Raw genomic sequence first — 10378 nt, 5'->3', positions numbered from 1 at the left:
GACACGTGAACTCACAAGCCATCAAACCTCTGGAAATAGTAACTTATTGGAATGACTTAGATAAAATTCAAGGCTGGACAGATGCATAATAACCATTGCACCTTGTTTGTTGGGATTACGGTAGAAGTCAATCTGCAGCTATTTGCCCCATTTGGACTGTTTATGGACGTGAGCAGCTACCCACGCTGTGTAGCAGAATTTTTAAACCTTTATCAGACACACCCCTCAATAAACCATAACCAAGGCAGCCATATTCTGCTCTTACTTACACAAATGTAAGTTCAGAGTAACTCCTGAGTTCAACAGAGTAAATCTGCATGCACACTAGTGGAACTGGTAGCAGAATTTGACCCAGTGTCCTCAGACAATGAATAACTATTCCACTGCTAGTTACAGGAAACTAGTTACAGGGGAATCAAAATAATAGAGGTGCTAAAAACCAAAACTGGGCCCTGTTGCATCAATAGGTAGTGGGCATTTCTGAGTTTTGTATGAAAGTATCTTTTAAAACAGAAATGGTAAAACTGCTTTCTTTAAAAGAGGTACCATCGGGTCGTATTGGGCCAAAAAAATTTAGATCTTTGTAAAATCCAAGCTTCCATTAAGCTGCATCCCTGTGGGATGGTTAATATAATTCTATTTTACAGATAGGGAAGCAGGCACAAAGGGTCTTTGTTAAACAGTGGCCTCTTATTTTGGGTGCCTGGGCAGAGACACTTTTGGCTTAATTTACACTCAATCTCCATATTAAATCAGTGGGAGCTAGGGGCGCTCAACATTTCTAAATCAGGCCATAATTGGCTTTAGTTAGGCCACAAAAATTTGAGCCTGTGCAATTTTTGTACATAACACAGCAAATCAGCAGTAGAATCACCAAGCAGAACTCAGGAGCACCTGACTCACAGTTCTGCATGCTAATCAAAAATCATATAGGCACCTATTTTGAAAGATACTTTATGCATCTCAGTAGTCTCACTGGATTACTACTGCTGTGCTTAGACACTTGCTTACGCACTTTCCTGAACAGAACCATACTCCCTTTCTTTTTCGGTGTCCCCTATTCCAAACTGGCTTCTGAATATGCTGAGCTTTCGACAAGCAATTAAACTATAAGGACTTTGTTGGTTATAATGTGCAGATTATGAAAGGCTATCTTAGAATGGACTGGAGCAATTTGTGAAAGACAGGGCTCAGCAGTGTTTAGAGGAAGCAAGAACTGCATTATTGCATTCGATTCCATTTGCAGTAATGAGGATAATTAGGGTAATGGTGATCTTAAGGGAATGAGTGGAACTGACATCTGTGACTCACGACTGTCCCTGATGTTCTCAGTCTGCTGCGCAGGCAAGACGGCTGACTTGTGGGCTGTGAAATGCATTGCCATTATTATTGCTAAAAAGCTTTTAAGTGCTGTAAATTTACATGGCACCTTCAAAGCAGAAAATGCACAACTTAAGAAATGGGAGCGCTTTGAAATCTCAATAAGGACCAGCTTCCAGTCTTCTCGATTTACCTTTCTCGTCCCCTTGAGTCAAATTCTGCTCTCAGTTATACTCATGCAAACCCGGAGTAACTCCACTGCACTTCCTAGATTTTATGGTCAGACGGGACGATTGTCAGCATCTAGTCCAACTTCCTGAACAGCACAGGCTATAGATTTCATCCACGGATTAGCCCCCAAGGGTACGCCATTGGCCGAGCCAGCGATAGAACTTGGCCTGCCTTCTGATTCACAGTCCAGTGTCCTGGATTTAGATTACCTTCTCTGGGCGTTTGTTCTTTCTTGCTTTGTTCTCTTAATCTAAAAAGAGTCATTCAGACAAAGCACAGATACTTTGTGTAGAAACACAGGTGTCCTGGAGACACAAGAGCAGGGAGGGCTGTAGGTAGACAAAGAAGGAAAATTTAGTACTTATAAATGTAAAGTCTTGGACCTGTGAGAGCTGAGTTACTCCTCATTGGCACTGGTACGAAGACAAACAAGCCCTTTAATTCTACCAGAGGAGAAACCATTCAGCTAGAAACCGGCCAAAGTCACCACATGATACTAAATCAAATATGGCTACTACCATTGAGAACAGCCTAGCTCCATCCTCCCTGGAACCCCCTTTCAACAGGGAGGCCTGCTGGCTTGTTCCTCCTGATGTCTCACTGGCGGAAGGACGACTCATCCCCTCTCATCCAGTTACCAACGTTCTCCCTTGAAGGGTTTCTCCCTCCCTTGAAGCCCCATTTCTCTGAACATCCCCCTTCCTTAGGTACGTCTCCCCTTTTGTAGTACCGCTGCTGCCATGGGAGACCAGTGCCAACTCAGCACACTACATGCCATCCCTCCACCCCCGCTCACCAAAGAAGGGACTGTCCCCAAAACAGAGCAAGTGGCACCAGTAGTTTAGTAAGCAAGAATTCCTCTCCTTGCTACCTCACACCAGAGCCTTACAAGGCATACTCAGTCTTTGGAAAAAGGGCAACCTTAAATAGCCCCAGTGTAAAATTGGCATGGGTTTCCAATCAGCGCTCTGTGGGCACATGTAGAACTTTCCTAACACGACGTATTTAATCACAGTGTCCCCCTGAAACCAGTACAAAGGCTGTTTCAATTGCTCTTATCTTCAAGAGGGAATTTTCTTGCCCAGACTTTAATTAATCCCTGTGCCATCTAATTTCTCAGCATCTCTAACCTCAGACAGATTCCGTACACAAAAGCCTGTCACTTCCACTTTGGCTTTCTACTCAGTTTGAACCTACTAGTCTGAAGCCACAAAAGGAAAGTTTGTTATCCAGTTTCCCTCTATTTTGCAGCAGTATAAGTCTCCGTTATTCATATTCACAGTCACCTCTTGCTTTATGATCTGTGTGATCAGCAATAGGAAAAACAAAAAAATATCATCTTCAAATATTCCATCTCCTTCCTTAGTCTCTTTTAAAAATTTGTCAGTTTCTCTCTTTCGTGCACAGTAAATCCTTTGCTATTTTATTTTCCCTTTATCGTTTCAGAATTGTTCCACAGTCTTGCCTTTTCCTAAATAAAAATCAAGGAAAATGTATGATGAACCACCACTGTGGCACATACTCCAGGTTTTATGACAGCTTCTGATTCTGTCCTCAAAACAAGAGATGCCTACCTCCCCTAAGATCAAACCTCTCCCTTTAACCTAGTCCTTGGATGGGAGGCATGGGGGGGGCACACGGAAAGGAATTCTTAATTCCTACCTAATTCTATTAGACACATAAGCCATTCATTTTTTCAAACTTATCTACTTGGTTGTTGCACGCAACTTCCAAAGTCACATTCAAGTTCCACTTGTGCTTGATTAGTTTCAATATGGAATTTGCTACATTATATTAAAAATAACCATTTCCCAAAACAGTATGTTCCTAAAGCATAGCTTTACTCAAGGGCGACGACACAAAAGTGGTACCGTCTTACTCAACAAATCTGTTCTCTGCTCAAGTCATTTTCTTTTCCTGATACCAACGGGCAGATCCTCATTTGATCAAACTGGAAAAAACCCAACGTGCAAAAGGAGTCCATTATATAGGGCAGTGTTCTCAACCTTCCCAGACTACTGTACACCCTTTCAGGAATCTGATTTGTCTTCTGTATCCCAAGTGTCACCTCACTTAAAAACTACTTACTTACAAAATCAGACATTAAAATACAGAAGTGTCACAGCACGCTAGTACTGAGAAATTGCTGACTTCCTCATTTGTACCATATCATTATACGACACATTGATTGGAATATAAATATTGTACTTACATTCAGTGTGATACTTTGAGCCTGTTTTTAACTTGTGAGCTGCTTCTGAAGCCTGAGCGCCTGGCAGCGGGGCTGAAGCATGTAACTTAGTTTCGTGGGGCCCCCTATGGCGTGGGGCTCTGGGCAGTTGCCCTGCTTGCCATCCCTTAATGCTGGCTCTGCACTTGCGACCCTCCCTATATCTGTCCTGTGACCCCACTGGTGGCTGCCACCCCCACGTTGAAAAACACTGATCTAGATGAGTTGATGTACCCCCTGAAAGACCACTGAGGACCCCCAGGGGTACATGTACCCCTGGTTGAGAACCACTGATATAGGGCACAGTATAATGGAAATATAAGAATGCATTCTGGTTGTAGAGATTTCTACAGAGTTATCGAGTCAGGTCTTAAATGTGTTGGTTTTCTTACTACTTATGTAGCTCACTGTCCACAAGCGAATTCACTCCTTGCAATTTGTAGTTCTGAATTATTCACCTACAAATCCATGTATAATCCATACAGTATTAATTTAAGGAAAACATGGATCACCAAGATATTCTAGCTGTGCATCCCCACTGAAGAAAGGATTTACCTGCTAAAGCATATATTTTAATTTGTCTCAAACTCTGGGTCCCATTAGACGAGGTAATGAACAAACAGCCAAACATTGGCCCTAGTCAAAGACATTGCACGTCTCCCGGTTGTGGGATGCTTGGATTATGTAACTGATAGTTTCTCATTCTGTGCATTTTAGCTCAGCTTTATATTGTGCACTTTCATCCTAGCATAGCTGGACTCTGAGCAATGACTAATGGAGACTGAGAATATTGCCTCTTTCTACTCCCTTCTGAAGTAGTCTTCTGGAGAGAGGGGCCCCCAGGAGCAAGAGAGGAAGGCAAGGACAGAAAAAAACCAGTGGGTTTTGGATGGAATGGGAGTTCTAAACTGAGTAGCTTTTCATTAGAACCTTTCAAACCTGATCTCTGGGGTTAAGTTTGGGTTTCAAGCTATAAATCAAAATTGAGTTTGAAAAGAGTAATTCAAGGGTTATGTGTATTACAGGAGACCTGGAGATTCTAGCCGAGATTAGGATCCCATTGTCCTAGGTGCGCTACAGTGAGACAGTTCCCGTCCTGAATAGTTTACAATCTAAACAGACAAGACACACGAAGGGTCGGGGGCAAAACAGAGGCACAATAATTTGAAATGACTTGAAGAAGGTCACACAGCAGCTTAGTGGCAGAGCCAGGACTATAACGCAGCTCTCCGGCCTGCCAGTCCACTGCTCTGCGGTCTATCCAGATCACTCTGCTTACCTTAGCTTTAATATTGTACCTGCTATAAGAGAAGTTACTGAGACTAAACTCTTGGAAGAGGGGCTCTGGGCTTGTTTACAGACATATTTGCTGAATTTTCCCTGCAGCAATGACAGTGGCTAAAATAGATAAAACGCTGGTGACGTAAGCACAATATTGTGTAGACGTGACCTGAGAAATAACTGCTCCTAGAAATCTCACACACTCCTCCCCTTCCCCCACCCCCATTTTGGATCCCAATGAGAGAATCTCTTAAGTCAGCCAATTATAATAGTATTTTGGATACTCCAGTATGTGTGTTCCAATTGTAAGGAGCTCACTCTCTTCTCAATGTCTTGTACTGTCAACGTACTTGCCTCAGGAAAAACCTTGAATGAACTCCCAATCTAATGCTGGCAGAATGTGGGCAGAGACCTCAGAGGAATCATTCCGTAAAATAAACTTTTTTCCACCCATTCACATTGGCAGCCTCACCCCAAGGTTTTGAATGAATTAAATCTACAGCCTCTTCCCGAAATACTAAAGTTGCTGACCCACCAGAGGCAGTCAGTCCGTGCACTGTCAGAAACCGAGGTGGCAGAAGTGAAGCAGGTTTCAATGCAACATTGATTGTCAGTAGGGATTAAAAAAGTCTAAGGTGGAGCAGGAAAAGTGACTACCTCCAAGCAGACATATTGTACGTTCATCAAAAAAATCCAGCAAGCCCAAATCAGTTAGATCATTCCGAGTGTCTGATGAGCATTTCCATCACAAAGGGTATCACAGAAGAAGAGCCATCAAACGGAAATGAACGAGGGCAGCTAATCTTACCAAACAAACAGGGACAAGTTCAAGTATTTACTGAAAAATAATCTAATGAGTTATAGCAGAAGAGCTTCCCCCTTATTGGGGTATAAATACCATTGTCCTGGGGCACCTTCACTCTACCTTGCAAGGTAAGTAGACCCCTCTGTACATGTGCACACATGCATGCAGCTCCATCTGAAATCGGTTTGTAACAATGCCAGCCTCAATTATTTTTTTTCCAAGGGCATGAAGAGCTGAAAACCTGTCCAATTACCTCCTACTTTCCTGGCTAGAAAGCTCTGGTTTTTGTAAACATGCCAAAGATGACGACTTTCTTTTTTAAATTATGACAATTTTCTGTCTCTTAAGTGGATTGTTAAGCCTGCAAACAATGAGGGATACTATGTGCAACAGAGATTTGACAGAGACAATGGTTACAAGATCAAGGAGAGTAGAAGCAGTTAATTCTTCACTATAGTAGGTCTGTTTTGATGCTATTTTTTATATTCCCCCTTTCAATGATTGCAGCATCTGAGCATCTCATAATCTACAATGTATTTATCCTGATCACCCCCTGTGGAACAGGGCAACTATTCCCCATTTTACAGGGGAATTGAGGCAGAGTCCATGTGACTCACCTAGGGTCACACATGAAGTCTGTAGCAGAGCAGGGACTTGAATCCAGATCTCCCAAGTACTCTAACCATTGGAGCATCCTTCCTCCCAATGTTTTTTTTTTTTTTTTTTTTTAAACTTCTCTTCCCTGCTGTCATTTATGCATAGAACACTCTCCCCTTCCAAATTTCTCCCCAAACTCTACTGCAAGCCAGCTAACGATGGCTCAGGTCAAGAGGCAATTTGGAATGCTGCATGCTGTGGCGAACGATTTCACTGTGTGATGTTCTTGAAGTGAAGATGATTGAGCATTTTCCCTCCCAAGATGCCCCTATGTTCACTGGACAGGGTCCTTCTAAATCATGGCTGTCTGGGAGGACAGAAGAGCCCCAACATAGTAGTAAAAGCTTCTTCCCTATTACAAAAAATCTACTTCAACGTAACAGTTTCAAAGACCTATTTTAACACAATTCACCTGCAATTTTATGCTTTCAATGGGTCCCTTAAGACCCCTTAACTGTACAAGCTCTGGATACTTTGTAATAACCACTATATTTTACCATCCACTGATGACACTGGGTCCTAGGAGTAAAGCCTGGGCTCACAACACAGGAAGGTCATTTAACACCAGCTTTACTTTGCAGCTATCAAGCGTCTCTCAGTGTGCGTTTAGGTTCTCTCCTCTCCCCCTCCAAAAACGTCTCATCAACATGCTTTCTCTTCAGACTACAGAAACAAAATGCTGTGCCAGATAACGGTCTATAGAACAGGGGGACAAGCACTGACAGGATTTATTCTTTTATATAAACCCTTATAGTATTTCACATTGGGACTTTAACCTTGCAATAGCAAGAGAAACTTCTGCAATTACCACCACCTCCAAGGAAGAAAAGCTGGAAGGCTTTGTGCCATCTTGCATTTCTGAAGCACGTGCAGCTGAAAAATAACCAAGAATGCTATATAGCCAGGGGAGCAAAATCTACTGGATGATTTCTTCTTCCCTTCACCCAAGACAAAACAATTGTAGTACCAGAACAAAACAGAAAGAGATTGAAGTGGATGGGGAAGCGGGTGGTGGTGGCGGCAAAGCAAGCTGTATATTATATATTTAATATATTGCTAATTGTAGAAAAAGTCAGTGCTAAGTAAACAAACTATGGCAAACCCGCTGTCTGTATATTTTTCTGTAGAAGTTTAAAGGGACAATATATTAAAAACCTGATGAAAATCGACATCCTTACCCATATTACTCAGTATTTTAGATTACTGGAAAACAGCATGAATGTGAAAAATAAAATTTATTTTATACTATTTATGCTTTGTTTTTCATTGCGCTCTTCATGACTGCACAGTTTCAAGACAATTTCACCTTCTCTTTTGTTAGGCTCTAGCACAAAGCTACCATATTTGGATTGCAACCCAGAACCAGGTTTTTGTTGTTTTAACTATGATTTTCACTGGATTTTTAAGAAAACATTCAGTGGGAACAATTTTATTAGTCACTGGATTTGTAAAGTTTGATTTTCAAAAGTCTACATTTGGGGCCAAAACTGACCATCAGTGTCCTTTTAACTAACTCTGACATTGAGAAACAGCACATTGTAGAAACATGAAGGCTCCAATTCTGCAGCTGACTCCATGTAGGCCAACCTTTGAGCTCCACTTACTTTGATGGAGGCTTTTTGTGTGGATGAACTCAGAAGAGCTGGGTTCTATTCCTGGCTCTACTCAGTGATCTGGGCCAAGTTACTTCACCTCGGTGCCTCAGTTTCCCCATGTGTAAAACCGAGATAAGGATACAGACGTCCTTTGTAAAGTGCTTTGAGAGCTACTGATAAGTGCTATGTAAGGTCCAGGTATTATATTTGGAAATAGTGATATTTATATATGTAGTTTATAAAGGATCAATACATTAATAGACGTTATAAATATTAAAGCTCGGTTAATGTTTTGGGAGTGAATAGTTTATTTCCTGAAAAATGCAGTGTGAGGCAACCCACAACTATTTGTCAATTTCACATGAATCTGCTGGGGGGCTTTTTCTGGGACTTATATCCCATTCAAAAATAGAGGTGTGAGGGAGGAGGAGTTGGTGGTGGTCTCATAACTTTTAGTCCAGTGGTTAGAGCACACGCCTCGGATGTGGGAGACCTGGACTCAATTACACCATCTGCCTGATGTGGAAAAAGGGAGTTGAACTTGGGTCTCCCACAGAATTGGAGAGTCACACAGGTAGGAGCTAGTCAGGTGTGGCTCTCTCTCAATCTCTCCTCTTTAAGCTATTCCACTTTTTATAAATAGTCACCGGAGCAGGGGTTTAAACTTGCAACTCGAATGGCTGTCAATTGACATTATGAATTACAGTAGTCATTGGGCTGGGGAAAGAGTGAGATGACTCTATAGGCTACTAATTATGGCGTTCATCACCACTTCTAGGCATTTGCAGCTTTTTGGATGTGGTTTAATCCAAACAGGATTTTTCAATTTTTTTTTTTTTTTTTTTGATATTTCAGACCTGCCAGCAAACAGAAAAATCTGTTAACCCAGCTCGAATAAGCATGGTGTAGATACGAGTAGTATGTTATGGATGTTTATAAGCACATCGATAGAAGGGGTTACAGATGGCTATAAGCAAGCTGTTGGACTGTGTAATTATAACAACCATGTATTAAAACATCTATTACTGATTTAACTCTTTATGCTATTTATAAAATGGAAGTTAATATAAAGCGTCCCCATATGTAGTTTAACATGAATTGGGCTACTGGTAACTTTCTAAATTGACAAATACTGCATGAATAAGTGGGGTACTCTCTCAACAGGATCATTTAACAGCAAATTTTGACTAAAATCTGAAATCTCAGTAGTGCCCTATATTCTCTGAACTACACTAAACATCTCAGGATGATGTGGCAAAGCACTATAGACCTACAGACAGAATTTATTTGGGGGGGAAGGGGGAATGAGAAACACACAATGGGTCAGATTCACCAAAGTAGACAGAGATATTAATTACCCTTCCCTTTAGGGGCACCAGCTAACAAGTGTGAAAAATTGGGACAGGGGTTGGAGGGTAATAGGCGCCTATATAAGAAAAAGCCCCAAATATCGGGACTGTCCATATAAAATCGGGACATCTGGTCACCCTACTTCCCTCTGACAGCATAGCTCCATGTTCTAGTGGGGAATTTCTAGGACAGAATGCAGTGTTGCCTTCTCTCTGGTGGAGCAGTGAATTTTGCAAACTAAGGGTAGCTTTACTTAGGATATGTCTGTACTGGAATTAAAAACTCTCAGCTGGCCCATGCCAACTGACGGGTTTGGGCAAAAAAGCTGTTCAATTGTGATGTCGGTGTTCAGGCTCGGGCTGTACCCTGAGCTCTGCGATTCTCCCACGGTTCTAGAGCCCGTGATCCACCCTCAGCCCGAACATCTACATTGCAACTACACAGTCCCTTGGCCTGAAGCCCGTGAGCCCACATCAGCTGGCACCAGCCAGCTGCGGGCTTTTAACTGCAGTGCAGACATAGTCTAAGGGTACATCTACGTTGACGGCAGCAAAGTCGCCGCCGTCAGATTGATGTATCTGGATTGACTGAACGGTCAGTGAAGACCTGCTCCATCGATCCAGAAGTCGGCGCAGTAAAACCACCCCCTCAAGTGATGTAGCGCTGCGTCGATGGGAACGCGGTTCCCATCGGCGCAGTGCAGTGAAGATGCCGCACAGAAGGGAAGCACAGCAGTCGACAGGAGTTATGCAAGCTACTCTGCATAGCTTGTGTAACTCCCGTCGACTGCTGCCCAATTGCCAGGTAAGTGTAGACCAGGCCTTAGTGGCCAGGGCTACAGAGCTGTTGATTAGCAAAGGCTACTGAGCAGTTGGGCTGTGTTGACTCTAAAGGCCATCTGTCGGAGAT

The sequence above is a fragment of the Emydura macquarii genome, unplaced genomic scaffold (assembly GCF_026122565.2).
Source record: "Emydura macquarii macquarii isolate MOO-44397 ecotype Brisbane River unplaced genomic scaffold, CSIRO-AGI_Emac_v2 contig_3114, whole genome shotgun sequence".
Classification (NCBI taxonomy): Eukaryota; Metazoa; Chordata; order Testudines; family Chelidae; genus Emydura; species Emydura macquarii.
This window is presented reverse-complemented; position numbering follows the sequence as displayed.